Source organism: Mirounga angustirostris, unplaced genomic scaffold (assembly GCF_029215605.1).
Source record: "Mirounga angustirostris isolate CCGP_5_RB_7025 unplaced genomic scaffold, mMirAng1.0.hap1 SCAF_1, whole genome shotgun sequence".
NCBI classification, from domain to species: Eukaryota; Metazoa; Chordata; class Mammalia; order Carnivora; family Phocidae; genus Mirounga; species Mirounga angustirostris.
In genome coordinates, this window is record NW_026991709.1 from 10,680,436 (window position 1) to 10,695,850 (window position 15,415).

At 44.0% G+C, this 15,415-nt stretch overlaps 1 long non-coding RNA gene across 1 annotated transcript in view; it reads left to right on the top strand.

The window, feature by feature from the left end:
- The first annotated feature begins 13,904 nt into the window (after positions 1 to 13,904).
- The window catches only part of LOC123863207 (uncharacterized), a 66,441-nt gene continuing 64,930 nt past the window's right edge, over positions 13,905 to 15,415 (top strand). Inside the window, exons 1-2 of the long non-coding RNA XR_006795478.3 lie at positions 13,905 to 14,101; positions 14,219 to 14,335. This is a non-coding gene — a long non-coding RNA (uncharacterized LOC123863207). The remainder of the gene's footprint in view (positions 14,102 to 14,218; positions 14,336 to 15,415) is intronic.

A 15,415-nucleotide genomic window follows, 5' to 3' on the forward strand; every position in this document is an offset into this window, starting at 1 on the left:
GAAGGAAAAATGAAGCCATGGGAGATGTGATGGGGAGGCACAGGGGAACCTAGAGAATATTCTGGACAATAATTCAGTCCAATCACGCAATAAGATAATTCTGATTTCTAGCTTGATAATAATAAACATGCTTTCCACATGTCTCTAATCATCATTGCTGTTCTGATAATTTTTATAGAATTGCTTAAAGGAAGAAACACTTTTGATATTTTGGGACCAAACTAGAATATGGCAAATAAGAACAATTTCTTAAGTCATTTACTATTTGTGGAAGGGAGCATGAACATAAAATCACATCTGCTCAGTTTTTCCCTGAGAGGGTTGAGAGGTAATCATTTTTTCCTTTCTTCATCATTTATGCAAAAGCTCCCACAGATAACACGTTAATTAGCAACTTTGTGTTAAATAGCAACACAAAGTTCCCATCAAGTAAGAGCTAACATATACTCATTATATGCCAAAAATTTTTCTAAGTCCTTTATAGGCATTAACCAGATTACTATTCACAACAATCTTACGAGGTAAAACATATATATATAATCGGTATTTTGCAACAACCCTATGAAGGAAGTAATGGCATCATCCCCATTTCTCAGGAGAGAACACCAAATCACAGATATGTTAGGTTGCTTGTCCAAGGACACATAGCTAACAAATGGCTGAGCTGGTATTCAAACTCAGCTCATGTTCATAACCTCTATTCTAGATGGCCTTAGGCCCTAAATGTAAGTTGGCAGGCATTTTGTCTATCTTGCTCACTAAAATGGCACCTGATACACAGAATGTTCTCGATAAACACATAGAATGTGTGCAAAACTCAATCTCTAAGGTATGAAATGGTGGTGGTGTTTTCAAATGTCTCTCCCTACCCCTACCGCTCTGGCTTCCCTTTATGTCCCTTTGGGATTTTTCTGCTACAGCCTTTCCTGGGAGGGAAAAAAAGGAGAGATACACTCTCTCTTTTAACAACTTCTCAATTAAATGTTTCATAGATGATTATAAGAAAGCCAAAAATTTTCCCAAAGATTGTACCATTTTATATTCCCCCAGCAATGTGTCGGTGACATTGCTCCATATCCTTACAAACAGTTGGTATTGTCCATCTTTTTGATAATCACCTACCCTTTACCCTAGAAGTATCACTCCTATATATTTATCCAAGAGAAATGAAAATAAATTCCACAAAAACACTTGTGCAAATGTATTCATAGCAGCATTATTTATAATAGCCCAAAACTGTAAATGACCCAAATGCCCATCACTAGGATGACTAAAGAGGTGGTATGTCCATACAGAACAATGCTACTCAGCAAATATAAGGAAAGAACTGATCTACTCAACAAAAGAACCTAGACACAAAAAGTACAAACCGTATGATCCATTTATATAAACTTCTAGAACAGTCAAAACTATGGTGAAGGAAAAATAAGAACAATGGTTTCCTCTTGGGGGTAGGATAAGGTAGGGATTTTCTAAGGAATTCTGTGAAGTGGTGGAAACATACTATATCTTGACAGGGGAGTGGGTTACATAAGTGTAGCCATTTGTCCAAAAATGCAGTTTAGGGGCACTTGGCTGGCTCTGTCAGTAGAATGTGAGACTCTTGATCTCAAGGTCATGAGCTCGAGCCTTGTATTGAGTGTAGAAATTACTAAATAAAAAATAAACTTAAAAAAAATGTCTCATAGATGACAAACTTCATTAAGTCTGCCTCTTTCCCTCTATTAAATAGTTTTCCCAGCACCATGCATGACCTGTGCCTGTTATTTGCACAAAATAAATCAGGAGAAAAACTTCCTGAGTTCTCTCTCCATCTTTGGCAGCAAGGAAATCAACTTTCCCAAGACAAGAATGGGAGGGAGTCCTAGACTCAGACCTAGAGCCTGGCCACTGACAGGCTTCCCCAGCACCCTGAGGAAAGTCAGGGGCCAGCAGTAGCCCATCCTTGGGTGTTTTGTTGTTGGAGAGTTTGCCTCCTGCCCATGGTGGTTGGTAATTGCTGGGTTTATTGTGTGTCTTTGGTCTCTCAGGTGTATTTCCTAAACCAACATGAAAAGAAAATGATAAGGGGCAAGCGCATGGAGGTGTTTATGTTTTCAGCTCTAGCCAATTGCTTGAGACCCAAAACAAAAGCCAGTGCAGATGGAAGGATGCAAGATTATACAATGGAAACCCCAACCCCTCCTTGCAGAACACGCTCAGCTCCCAGCTGTCATCCACTTCCAGGAGTGTCGCTGATACCCAGCAATTAGCATGCCCCGGTTCTCCTTTGGAAAAGCAGCGTGGGAGAACAATACCACCCCGAGTCCTCCTGGACTAGAAAGCAGGTGAATCCCCCTTGGAAAAAAAGCAAGATAAATGATCCTTTCTGCCATTGCTTCTTACTGTTGGACAAACCAATGGCACCGTTAGCCTGGTATTAAAAATTCCTCAGGGCCTTGAAAGGACTGCAAGAAAAAGGAAGAAAAGAAAAACAAAAACAAGGAACTCCACTGCAGCCTACAGTGATTGAAATCCACTGTCGTACTCTATTATCTTTTCCTGTATACTTAAATTTACCCCAAAGCTTCCTGCTTCTTGGGTGATGTGTGCATATGCATATCTCACATCTTGACTGTCAATGAGGACTGCCAGATAAAATACAGGACACCCAGTTAAGTTTGAATTTCAGTTAAACAGTGAATAATTCTTTACTGTAAGTACCCATCATGCATTAATTGGGACATTCTGAGAACTTAATTCATTTTCTTTTTCTAAAACTCAACATTAATGGTGCATCCTTTTGTTTTGTTTTGTTTTGTTTTGCTAAATCTGGCATCCCTACCCTCATGGCATTACAGAAGCATATTTTTGGTAGAGATAAACTTGAACTTGACAGGAAGTGATGGACTAAAAATATAGTACTCCTTCAGGTGATGGCTTGAAGTGCAGTGAAATCACCTAATTGTTCCAAATGTTTCCAATTTACCGTAAAAGAGCGAAATGAGCTGAAGCTCATATACCCACTGGGTGCGTGATATGAATAACGATGAAAATCTTGGAGTTGAAAGATGTGTAGTTTCATTAGGTGAAGGGTTCTGAACCTAAAAGAATTCATCACCTACTTCTTACCACCTTAATAACCAGGTCCTAGGTATTCCAGGGACAGCACTGTCCCAGAAATAGCACAGCACAGGAGACATAACTGCTAACATGGAGGCATACCCACACCTCTTATTTTGAATCTCCACTGGCATCTCTGTAAAGAGTGCCCTGGGAGGCATGCCATCCTTAAGGGATTAAACACTTTCATCAGCATGACTCCATGGTTTCTTTGATCTGACTGACCTGGGAGCAGGAAGCCTAGAAGGGTATTGGTGAACACTTGAGTAGATCCAAGGAAAAGACAGGTATTGGGTAGGATTCAACCCAAATGGTAGCATATTTCCAGTTCAGGCATCAAACTGATAATCCCTACATATTAAGAGGCTGCAGGGAAAGAATTAATCATTTGACTTATGATTAAATCAGTTATCTCTTCTGGGTCTGCCCTTTGTGTGGTCCACTAACTACAGGAAGAGGGAACGCAGAAAGGTGGTATGTTTGGGCTTGCTTGCACACTGGTGCCAAGTGAGGGCAGAGCGCAAAGTGAAATCAATATCCTGGATTCGACTGTGTGTGTGAGTATCGACTGTGTGGGTCTATATAGTTTTTGAAGTGAAATTTAATACAAGTCAATTTACATGTTGGAAAAAAATCTTGTTAAGTCTCATTTTGCTTATCTTATTAAGATACAACTTTAGATTCTTCTAGAACAAAAGGTATAGACTACCATGTAAGATGTGGCCAGAGTCAGAAGCTTTCCAAAGACTCCTTCTCCTGAGCAATCTTCTGATTGCTTCTTATTATCATAGAAATAATAAAGATATAGTTAATGTCTTTCAGGTAATAACTATTATATTAACTGTATCACACACTGAATTAAACAAGCCTTTTTGAGTCCCAAGCCATAAGGTAGACTATCCTGACCCACTTACTTAAAGGTAAGATCCAGATCTTGGCTGTATCTATTTTAAACTGGCCAGCAGAGTATTGCTAAGGGGAATAAACATTAACAAATAAATAAATCCCACTGCTACTCACCCTGGAACTGTGGGGACCAATATACAAAAAAGCCCCATCATGGATACCATCAGTTATTTTGGTCATAGAGAATTCATGGATCTAATTATAGAAGGCACTTGATTTTTTTATTATAGTAAAATATACCTATTACGTTTATCATTTTAATCATTTATAAGTGTACAATTCAGTGGCATTAATAATTACATTCATGATGCACAGTCATCACCACCACCCATCTCCAGAACTTTTTATCACCCCAAACTGAAACTCTGTATCATTACCCAGTGACTTCCCATTCCTCTCTCCCTCCAATCCCTGGGAACCTCTATTTTACCTTCTTTTCTATGAATTCACTCATTCTAGGCACCTCATATAGGTAGAATCACACAATATTTGTTCTGTGTCTAGCATAATGTGTTCAGGGTCCATCCATGTTGTAATACATATGGAAACTTCATTCCTTTTTATGGCAGAAAAGTACTCCATTGTAAGGACAGACCACATTTTGTTCATCCACTCATCCATTGATGGACACTTTGGGTTGTTTCCATCTTTTGAAAACCTATTTGGTATGAATGATCCTTTCCTCGTCCCTTACTTAAAGAAGAAAAATTAAATTCACTCTATATCATAAACAGAGTCTCAGATCATCTAAATCGCCAACTTGATTGGACGCACATCACCACAGTTGGAGCCTGTTGGGCTGCCTACCTGGGTGGGGTTGTGGGGCTCCTTCCTGCCGGCAGTACTTCCATACCCACCCCAAGTCCTTGTTAACTCGGCCTGCACACTGCTGTGCTGGAGAGGATGAAGGGAGACTGTGGGAGGGATTAGGAGCAGCTCACTTGTCAGCCATTATTTTAAGTGGCCTGGCTTTCTCTGGCCTCATGGATGTTTAACATGGATTGCTTCTCTCCTGTGCATTCTCACGAGCTCTCTTACCTGGCTCCGTCTGATGCAACTCCCCACTCCAGGATGGGCCCTTCTCTAGGACTTCAGCCCCCGATCCCATCTCAAATCCTGCTCCCAGTAGTCTCCACCACAAGCTCTTCCGGCTGAGATCATGCTTGGGAAGTCCATCCTTGTGGGCAGAATCCCTTTTAAAACAGTGCCAAGCCACCATCTTACTTGGGGATTCCATAGTTGAGGCACCTTGGAGGGGTTGCTGGAGGTTCCTAATGCAGCACCTGTCCTACTGTCCCAGCTTACAAGAGGCCACTCACTGTCACAGAGATGAGTCAGGCCTCAGATTGAGTGACATATGCTCTCTGCCCCTCTCTCCAGATTTGACACAAGTGGGAGGCCCGCCCCTACACCTTGGCCACTTGGACAGGGGGAGAGGAGTAGAGAAGCCACACTTCAAACACTCTCCTAAGACCTCCTCTTCATTGCCCACTCTTGACCCTTCATGTCCTTACTGGAATCGGTTGCCCAAGTGGCTCTTGAACACCTCTTTGGAAGTTTCCCCATGCTCTTGTCTCACCCCTCACTCTGATATGGAATATCCATTATATATTGGGAGCACAGGTGGCCACTTGAGCAACTCACTAAGTCTCAACCCCATTCGGCTGCTATGGAGAGTGGCCATCCCTCTCTTTGAAGGTCACTTCCTTTTGCCCCACATCAGCCCATCCCAAACATACCCTCAGGATCCAGCTGTTTTGTGGAATGCAATAACAAAGAATACTCACATCTTTCTTTTTGGGGTGTAATTTCTCTCCAGTCTATCACAGTAGAAGTTCTATTAATGTTTTTTTAATTGAACTGGGACAGAAAAAGTCACATAACTAACTTAGATACGTTCGGACAAAATGTATATATGCAATAATTAATTTCATATTAAGTTCCTTTTCAAGCGAAGGAGGAGCTGCTTGTCTGCATACCAGCACAATTGGATGTCACTCTTCCATTTAGTCTGAGGAGGCATCATGAAGGAAGAGATCTCAAGTGGCTCTTTCTTGTCAAATCGGTTGACCTTCCCAGAGTCTTTGTTTTTCTCATCTCTATTTTCAGCATCTAACTCCGTTTGTCTCTCATCCCTTGAAATGTCTTCCTTTGGTTTGTGCCATGCTCACTTTTTCTTTGTCTTCTTCCGCTTGCCCCCCGCCCCCTGGCTTTTGTCTCCTCCTGCCCCCTTGTAGGTGTTCTCATCTTGAGCTTCTGAATTTCTTTCACTTTGAAAATATCTGATTCTGCCTCACTGCCTCAGCCTGCAGCTCAACCCTGGTGCTTTCTGCATCTTTACCTCTTCCTCAGCAATGGTAATGGGATGATGGTTGTTTTAAGCTGTAGTGTTGCTGCCACAAAACACTACAGCTTAAAACAACCACCATTTATTACTGCTCATACCTCATGGGAAGGCAGGGAAGTTCTGCTCATCATGGCCGGGTTTGGTAGTCAGTTCTTCCAGGTTAGGCTGGAGCTCACCTAAGTGTCTGATGGTCAGCTGGCTACTGGCTGATCTAGGATGGCCTCGACTGGGACGACTGGCTCTCTTCCATGCGTCTTGCCTTCCAGCACACCAGTCCAGGCACATTCCAATGAGCAAGCACCTTTCCAGGCCTCTGCTTCCAGCAAGTTTGCAACTGCCCCATTGGCCAAAGCAAGTCCTATGGTGGAGCCCAGTGTCAGAGGGGCGGGGACCACAGTTAGAGGGTAAAGGCTGTGACTGCAGGAGGAGTAAGACACTGAGACTGTTAATGTCAGTTCATCACCGTCCCATTGCCCTCCATTCCCACTGCCCGTATCCTTGTCAGGATGCTTGTTACCTCATTGCTGAAGTATGGCAGCCACACTGGACTCCTCACTAGTGCCCAAGCAGACAGAGCTTATTTCTGATCTGCCCTTGGCCTCAGAGCTCTGCCTATCTTCAATGCTCTCCCTGTCCTTTTTATCTACCAAAAATGCACATGCCTACCGCCAAGGCCCGGCTCAGGACTCCACTATTCCATGTGCTACAGGATTTCCAGCCACATACTTTCTTCCTGACTCAGACCCCACCCTCTGCCCAGCCCATGGTCTCTGTTCAGTTTTGTGAGCCATATGGAGGGTCGGTAGTATGGTGAGGCAAGTAAGGCACATAGGGTACAAAATTTAAGAAAGCACTCACTCTTAGGGTCGCCCAAGTTCAGGGTCGACACTGATGGTCCATGGTTCCCTAAATTGTGTATCCTGGGAGTCTCACTCCTCTCTCCCCAGTCCCAACCCTGGCCATACTTGTCATTTCGATATCAACTTTTCATTTTTTATATGAATGGTTCATAACATTGTGAGCCTTTTTCTGAGCAGGACCAGGTCTGCCTAGCCCAAGATTAGAAAATAAATACTCAGTGAGGTAAGTAGTTGCAGAGAAAGTGAGGTATTCCTGATATTTGGTAAAGCCTAGGGGAAAAACATTAGAAGAGACAAGAAATGTAAGGATAAAGGTGGGATTGGCTAATTCTGCCAAAGACTAAGACAGGCGAATTCATGTCATGATAACAGAATTCAAGAAAAACAAAATCGCTGCGATGTAGAGCATCCTTGAGAGGCATTTGTACATGGGGTATAGAGAAAATTCATGAGCCCTACCAGGGAGTGGTAGAAACCCAGATGTAGATTCATATAGCTAGGGGGACCAAAGAAGAAGGCTCTTAGGCCTGAGTTTTGCAGGGAAGTTAAAGCTAAATACATTCATACATATGTAAATGGCTCTGGCCATCACCAAGAAGGAAGGGGTAGAGAAAGGAGGCCCCTGATCATGGAACTGTTGTGATTTTAAAAGGAGGAGAAATTGACAATTAACACCAGTCAAAAGGGGAGTGATGGATTTCTGTTTAAAGACAAGGGCACTAAAGGAAGAGGTTAAAGGTCACCTACAAAATTTGGTGAAGTGTATGTTTCCTGAACATCTTTTCATTGACAAGGATATTCATAGAGATCTAAGAGACAATTTCAGGCTTGTCAACATTCATGAGGTTGATTTTCTGAAACCCCCAATGTCTGTTGAACAACCACTCTGAGTATGAGGAAATTCCCGAGTCCCAGTTCATACCGTGTGGCCCACATGGGCAGAAACTCATGTCCTTGAGCCTCCATTTTCCATATAAATCTGAGAATTGTCAATGGGTGATGGTAAAATTTTAAAAAGCACAGGGAAACAAACTAAGATGAATACTTCTGTAATAATCAAAGGCTGCCAAACTCTCACGTGTCCTGCAAGCCAAGACCACTGTCCTCTGATGACAGAAACCTAAATGAACTCCCCCCATCTTACTCCCACAGGAATCCTTTAGTTCCACTAACATTGCCATTCCTGCAAATTTTCATATCCTGAAAACAATGTCGTCTCAGATGTAAGTCCTGTGTGGGAAAGAGTATCTTCAATTAAATGTATGTGCATGTATATCGCCAGTATATTCCGAGTCCCAGTAAGGATGTTACGTGACTTGCCCCAGAGGCTGAGGGACTCTGCTCTGATAGCTATAATATGATTGTAGTGGTGTGGCACATGATAATATATCTGTTTCTTCTCTCTGCTTTGAATAAGTGAAGAAGATGAAATCAGAACCAGAACGTGGGCAAGATCTTCCTTCCTGATCTCCATCCAGAAATCCAGCCAGCTGCTGAACTGGCAAAGGCAGGGAAAGGAATTTAAAGAAGAGGAAATTAAAATACACACCCACAGTTCTAAGTGCAATATTTTGTTTTCTCAGGACGGTTGATGTTTTCTTTTAATTTTGACATTTTGAGGTTCTGTAAGAATCTGCAGTTTGCATCGGTAGGGCTGAATAATACTCTTCCAAAAGAACATTTAATTTGAAAATTAAGTGATGAACACTAAAGATTCCCCCAACATCGGCTACATAGGCTATCTTCAACTTGTTCTTACCCAGACCTCTCACATAGGGTCCTGACATCATGTGTTTGTGATACCTGGCAAGTCCAAGTATTAAAATTCACCTATTGCACGTTTCCATATTGAAGCATCAACCATGGGTCTCTTTTAATTCCATTCAAAACCACTTTGCATAGTCCAAAAATTACTGATCCTCACAACACCCCAGTGAAAAAGGTAGTGTTATGCTTCAGTTGGTAAGGAGTCATGTGGAAGCTCGTTAATTTGCCTACTACCAGGAAAATGAGTAGCCATTACAAGAAAAATCCAAAGTCCCCGAAGCCAGGTGCTCCGCTCACATTGGGGACACTCATTATTTGCCACCTCAACTGAATTATTGAGTCTTACACTATCTAACCAATGTAAATTCTGGCTTCTCCAACTCAGAATAATTTTAGTTGCTTCATTTCCTTTAGCTTTCCCTGCCTGAATCTCATGCTAAAATTAGCCTCAAGGTTGGAGAAACGGGCTGGAAAGTTCAGTACCAACCCAGAATGTTTTCCGTCGTTTGACCAAACCTCGAATGCTGAACATTTCTAACATTCAAAGAGGGTTTGTTTAAGTTTTCCAGTTTTACCCTCCTGGTTTCAAATGGCACCAAAAGCTGAAGAGCCAAAATTCTGTAAGGAGAAACCATTCCAAACAAGATTCCTGGCCCAGGGCAGACCTGAAAGGATCCAGATGCATTTGAAAGAGGTAGCCAAACTCCTGGATGCCTGTGTAAATGGGTCCTCTGGACTCTGGTTAGGCCAATCCAAGTGGGGACAATGTAAGCCTGGGTCCCTCCTTTTAGAACAAAACACAGGACATGACATCTGCAAGGGCTGGAGACAGAGGCAGGTCTCCCGCGGGGAGGACAGCCCATGGGGGACAACGGAGGCCACCTGCAACGCTGCCCCGTGAACACGTGGTGTGCGTCTGGAAGAACTCACAGGATTGATGTGTTTCCAAAATGCAAACTAGGTGCAAACTCAGCGTTTGAGGCCCCTGGAGGGGGAAAAAAAGCCTTCTGTTTATATCCATGTGGCCACCAGCTTGATAGATGGAGCGCACGGGAGCCTCCCTACATTGTGTGTCAAACCTCAAACTGTAAACTTGACCCAAACCCAGCACTTGAGAGGAGAGGTCTGGGTGACAATCCGAGAAAACTCTCTCTTGGAGGACATGAGCTGCTCCTCTTGTGGGTTTCTGCTGTCTAGAAACATCCAGGGTTTACAAAATTGTGCCAAGGCAACAAGGTAGAAACATTGGACATTTTAGAAAGCTCTAAGGAAAACAGAAGCCTGTAGAAAATGATTACCACATATTCTTTACCAAATCCCTACCTGTGCAGGGCTTCCTCAGGGCCACGCCTCTCCAGCTCTGATGTGTGCAGGAATCACTCCGGGGGCTGGCAACATGGCAGACTCTAGCTCAGTAGGTCTGGGACAGAGCCCAAGATTCTGAGCCCTCCCAAGTTCCAGGGGCATGTCAACACTGTCCACCCTTGGAGTAGTGAAGCAGTTTACTACGCTCTTCTATTGGAAACAATGGTCATTAAACAGCTTTTCATGGCATTAGACAGCTTTGAGTGGATGGGTTGACAGGTTTCATTGATGGGTTTCAATACCTGCCTTTTTTTTTTTCCTTTAAAGTTCTATTTCTCCAGAGAGCCACACATCTCTTCATCTAGGGACAGTTAAGAAATAAATCCTGAAAGTCCTGTCTGGCCAGACCATAAAGTCTTATGGTGACTTAAATCTGAATTCTACTTTTACCAGGCAGAGTGAGATACTTGTGCGTAAGATAGCCATGCTCCGCTGTGGACACCATCATGAGGGGCCAAGAAAGATCTGTCACAGTGGGGCCTGCAGAGCCCTCCAGTTATTTCAACCTGCCTCATTTGCCAAGGGCAGGTTATATTCATTCCATGAAGCTCTGACGTCCATGTCTCAGTTTCAAATGCATCACCGAGGTGATCATCAGCATGGCACGGAAGTTTCTGGATAACACCTCTGTTGGATCACAAAGATTGAGAAAACAATGAAAATGTGTTCTACAGAGAGATAAGTGAGCAGCATTGTCTTCTTGGAATTTTAGACTACCTCCTTTTTTGAGGTCCTTCTTTGCCTCTCTTTTCTGGCCAGAGAACCTGTTTTACGATGAACATGCTCAGAGACAGTGTGCAGTATCATGTAATGCGAAAGCCTAACAGAGAATGCTTTAATTGGGTTGGACTGCATAGAGCAGTTTATACATTAATTACAGGGTTATGCAACCGTGCATCTTTCCACCTTTGGTGGTATTTTTATAGAACCATTAAAAACGACACCTGGGCGCATTCCCCCCCACCCCCAGTGGTGGCACGTAGAAGCTTTAGCCAATTTGAGAAAACTGCCATCCAATGACTTGGCAAAGCCACAGTCAGTTGGTAGCTGCTTGGGTACAACTCCGAAGCCAGGAGCCCAGGGTCTGAGTCATTTGCAGGAAGTAGGTCACAGGGTATGGGTCAATGCACAAACTTAAAGAATCCTCAACAGTTCCAGCTAAGATAAGATTGAGTATTCCCCTAGGCAGCTCATTGACGACTTATGTGTCTTTTCGTCTTGGGCTCCTAGGGACGTGGTAAGGTCAAGTTCACTAGAGGCCAGCTGAGGCTTTGCTTATTGTCATGACTTGGAGGACGCCCAGAAAACTCCAACTGTTGCCTCACCAAGCTGTAAGGTTCTGCTGTGGTTGGTATGGCAGATAACCCGGAGGAAGGCAAAGCAGCCCGGGGTGCAGGCCTTCAGCTCTGCCCCCTGGTGCCTTGTCGAAACTCCGGCCCCGACGATTACGGCGTAAGGTGAGGCTTCGGCAAATCCCAGCCTTAGAGTCATCTTTAAGCTTGACCTGTCCTACGAAGACTCTGCTGGGGGAGATACATATTCGTCTCTAGCGAGGCCCACAAAGACAAGCCAAGAATGCGGGCAGTTCGCTGACACATCCAGAGCCTCCTCTCAAGCATCTGGACACCGAAGGCTGAAAGCATCTGGGGAGTTTCTAAAATGAAATATCAGAATTTATCTGTGTCACCACTTGAATTGCTAAGTCATTAATAAGTCTGAGCCAGCTCTGAGGGGGCAGCTGCATGTTACAGCATTCAGCTCATAAGACCCTTCCAGGGAATAGTACATACAGAAGACAGAAAAGAGACTGATGTGGGGTCAAACCCAGACTTGAGTTTATCAGGGAGCATGGGGACATAGGCTTGATTATCTTCTACAAGGGATTTGCACTGAGAAGCAACAGGAAACATGCATCATGTTTAGATATTAATAAATATCATACAAGGAATACATACATTATTATTCTTTTAAATATTAATAAGGTGTCAACACTTGGTAAGCTAACCTCGCACCAGTCTGGAAGACAGCAGGCTCTTGAGTTTCAATTCCTGCCTTAGTCAAAACAGGAGTAAGTAAAAATCATGTCTTTTCTGGGCGCCTGGGTGGCTCAGTCGGTTAAGCGACTGCCTTCGGCTCAGGTCATGATCCTGGAGTCCCGGGATCGGGTCCCGCATCGGGCTCCCTGCTCAGCGGGGAGTCTGCTTCTCCCTCTGACCCTCCCTCCTCTCATGCTCTCTCTCTCTATCTCATTCTGTCTCTCTCAAATAAATAAATAAAATCTTTAAAAAAAAAAAGAAAGAGAGAAGAAATGTAGTATGTACTGGGGGCCATGGAGAATGTATGTGGAGAATGGCAAAGTTAATAAAGAAATAAATCAGGGAAGGAGATCTTTCTTTGTCTTGGAACTGCACAAAGCACAATACTTTGTTAGCACTTAAAAGCGACAAGCAAGGAAGAGAAATAAGTATGTGTGCCCACGTGCAAGATCACCCTGTCTTTAGCACCTCCAAACGGGCATGTCTTCTTCCTAAGGTAGAGGATGAGCTATGGGATATTCTTTGGTCGGTCGCATGAGAAGGGGCTTGCTCCAGAGAAGCATCCCCTCTGGTTCCTCCATCTGCTGTGAAGTCTTCTTACCGAACTCAATGTGTAGTTAGCGTAGAGCTAGACTGAGCTTTACCTACAGGTCTGAATTAGCTTGTCAATGCCTATTGAAGTAGAGAAAGGCAAGGCACTGAACTTCCACAGGTGAAAACAAAAAATAAACAGTCTCGGGTTAGCCACTGCCTTGGCTCAAAATACAGGATGTCTCTTTTCTTTGTTTTCCCTTAGACTCCTAATTTCAGTGTGTGCATAAGAGAGAACTCTGATTTCATCTCTTTACTGAAAAGATGTTCATTTAGGAGGGATAAAACCGCATAATTTTGCTTTTATTATAGCAGTCTTTTCATCACAAAATTCAAATGCTTCCCCTTTTTTCTCGACTTTACAGTATCAGCAAGTTGCTAGACCCTTTGAGGGGTCAGACACTCCGCAAAACATTTCCTTTTATTCTGTTTTTCCTTTTATAGTTTCACTTAGGCTGTTACAGCCTTTACCAAGGGCTGGATTCTCCTGAGTGGATGCCCAGCGTCTTAAGTGATGGGATCCACATCCTGGCTGAACAGCAGCTTGATGCCAGGGTTGAATTACTATTGAATAAGCAGCAATGAAATTGTTATCAAAATAATCAGTAGTTCCAAAAACCACAAATAACAACAACAGGACCCAAGTTGTCCTAAATCAGCAAAGACTATCGATATAATAAGAGACTGAGTCACCTTTCTCTACCATCCCTCTCTTGCAAACTCTCCTCGGCTATTTTCTTGCACAGCCTGGGGGAGGGCAGGTGGGGGGAAGGAAGGGCATTGCTCAGAAAGTAAAAAAAAAAAAAAAAGATAATAATTGACATCACTGAAGTCACATGATTGGCAAGAACCAATTAAGATGGGCTGTGGAAAGGGGAACAGTTAAATTTGTAATTTGGGTTGTGTGAAAACTTCTTTGGGCCTCATAAACAACCACAGAACCACAAGTTGGGTAGGCTGACAGTGGCAGAAAACTGCGCCCGGCATAGTGGTCAGCAAGCAGGACGAATCACACTGACTGCAAACCACAGGGTTTCGCAGAGTGGTGAGCATCACCAACCCACAGCCAAGACGCCGCTTTTTTTTTTTTTTAATCTTGAACAATTTGAATATTTGTTTTCTCAAAGGTACATTTTTCAGAGGGCTCAGGGAGCCCCAGAGGTATGGGGGGAAAAAAGAGATGCAGGGAGCCATGGTGGGGCATGAGGTGACAACAGTGACCTTTCTTGGTTTTCACTCCAAAGGTGAAAGAAATCATTGAATCCCCCGCCTTCAGAAGAGGGTGCATTTTCAGGAGGAAGCGATGGCTTCAGACAGCATATTTGAGTCATTTCCTTCATACCCACAGTGCTTCATGAGAGGTGAGTACACTCTGGTCTTTTGATACCTACTTTTGCTCAGCTTTGCAGATAACGAAATGGCAGCCTGTTGTAACCGGGTGCATGTATCTCGGGCCGATTCCCCGTCTGTTTTGTGGAAAGAACTCAAACCCAGGCGTATGATTACAAGGCTATTGGATTACTTATTCATCAGACGGCAGCTCTTCAGAAATGTTTTAATAAATACTTAGCTAAGCTGTTGAAGTGTTCGGTCGGTGTGTGAGAACTTTGTCAAGTGCAAGTAAGTTGGGCTGCTCCTGATTAAAGTCTGAGAGATTAGAAAGCTGGCGAGAAGCTCCCCGGGTTTTCTTTCCTGCCCCTTGCCTGCATGGACTGTGGCTGAGGGTCTTGAGTTCAGCACACCACGGAGCCCACCCTGCAGCCGGCCCCGGGCTTTAGCGGGCACATGCCCAGCCGCCCAGGACGGCGGGTGCCAGTGCGGGGTGGGGGTGGAGGCCGGGCGCCCAGACACACGTTAGACCAGCCTGGGGACTTCAGGGGCAAAGCGACAGGCAGCTCGGTTGTCCCCTAAAGGCAGAGAGTACAGGAGACAGGCGGATTCGTCTGGGTTAAAAACCACCAGGATGGGGCCTCGCTGTGCACAGAGACAGCTAACGTCTTTCAGGGCAGGAAACAAACAAACAAAAAATGCAAGTTATCCTGTACAGAGGTCTCTCTCGCAAAGAGCAATGAAGAAATTTCCTAAGCCAAGTGTCGCGGCTCTGGGTCATTAGATTGTGCGCTTCCATTTAATAGGAACACCCAGTGTGGAAAACCTGTCTGCAGTTTTGCAAGCGGCCTCTTGAAAAATGTGCAAAGCTGTAGTCGGAGGTACGGCTAGGAGGGTGTGAGTATGTGTGTGCATGTCCTTTTGTGTATCTGTGGTGAGGAAAGAGGGCCGTGCTTAAACAAACAAACATAATAACATAAAAATGTCATGAAGGCATGGCCGTGTGTCGGGGCACGCACTCTGACCAACGCCTGCGAGATGTGGCTGCATGGTTTGGCAGAGCCTGCGTGGAGTGGGACGGGACAGGGGAGTAATTAATTTTCTGGCTACAT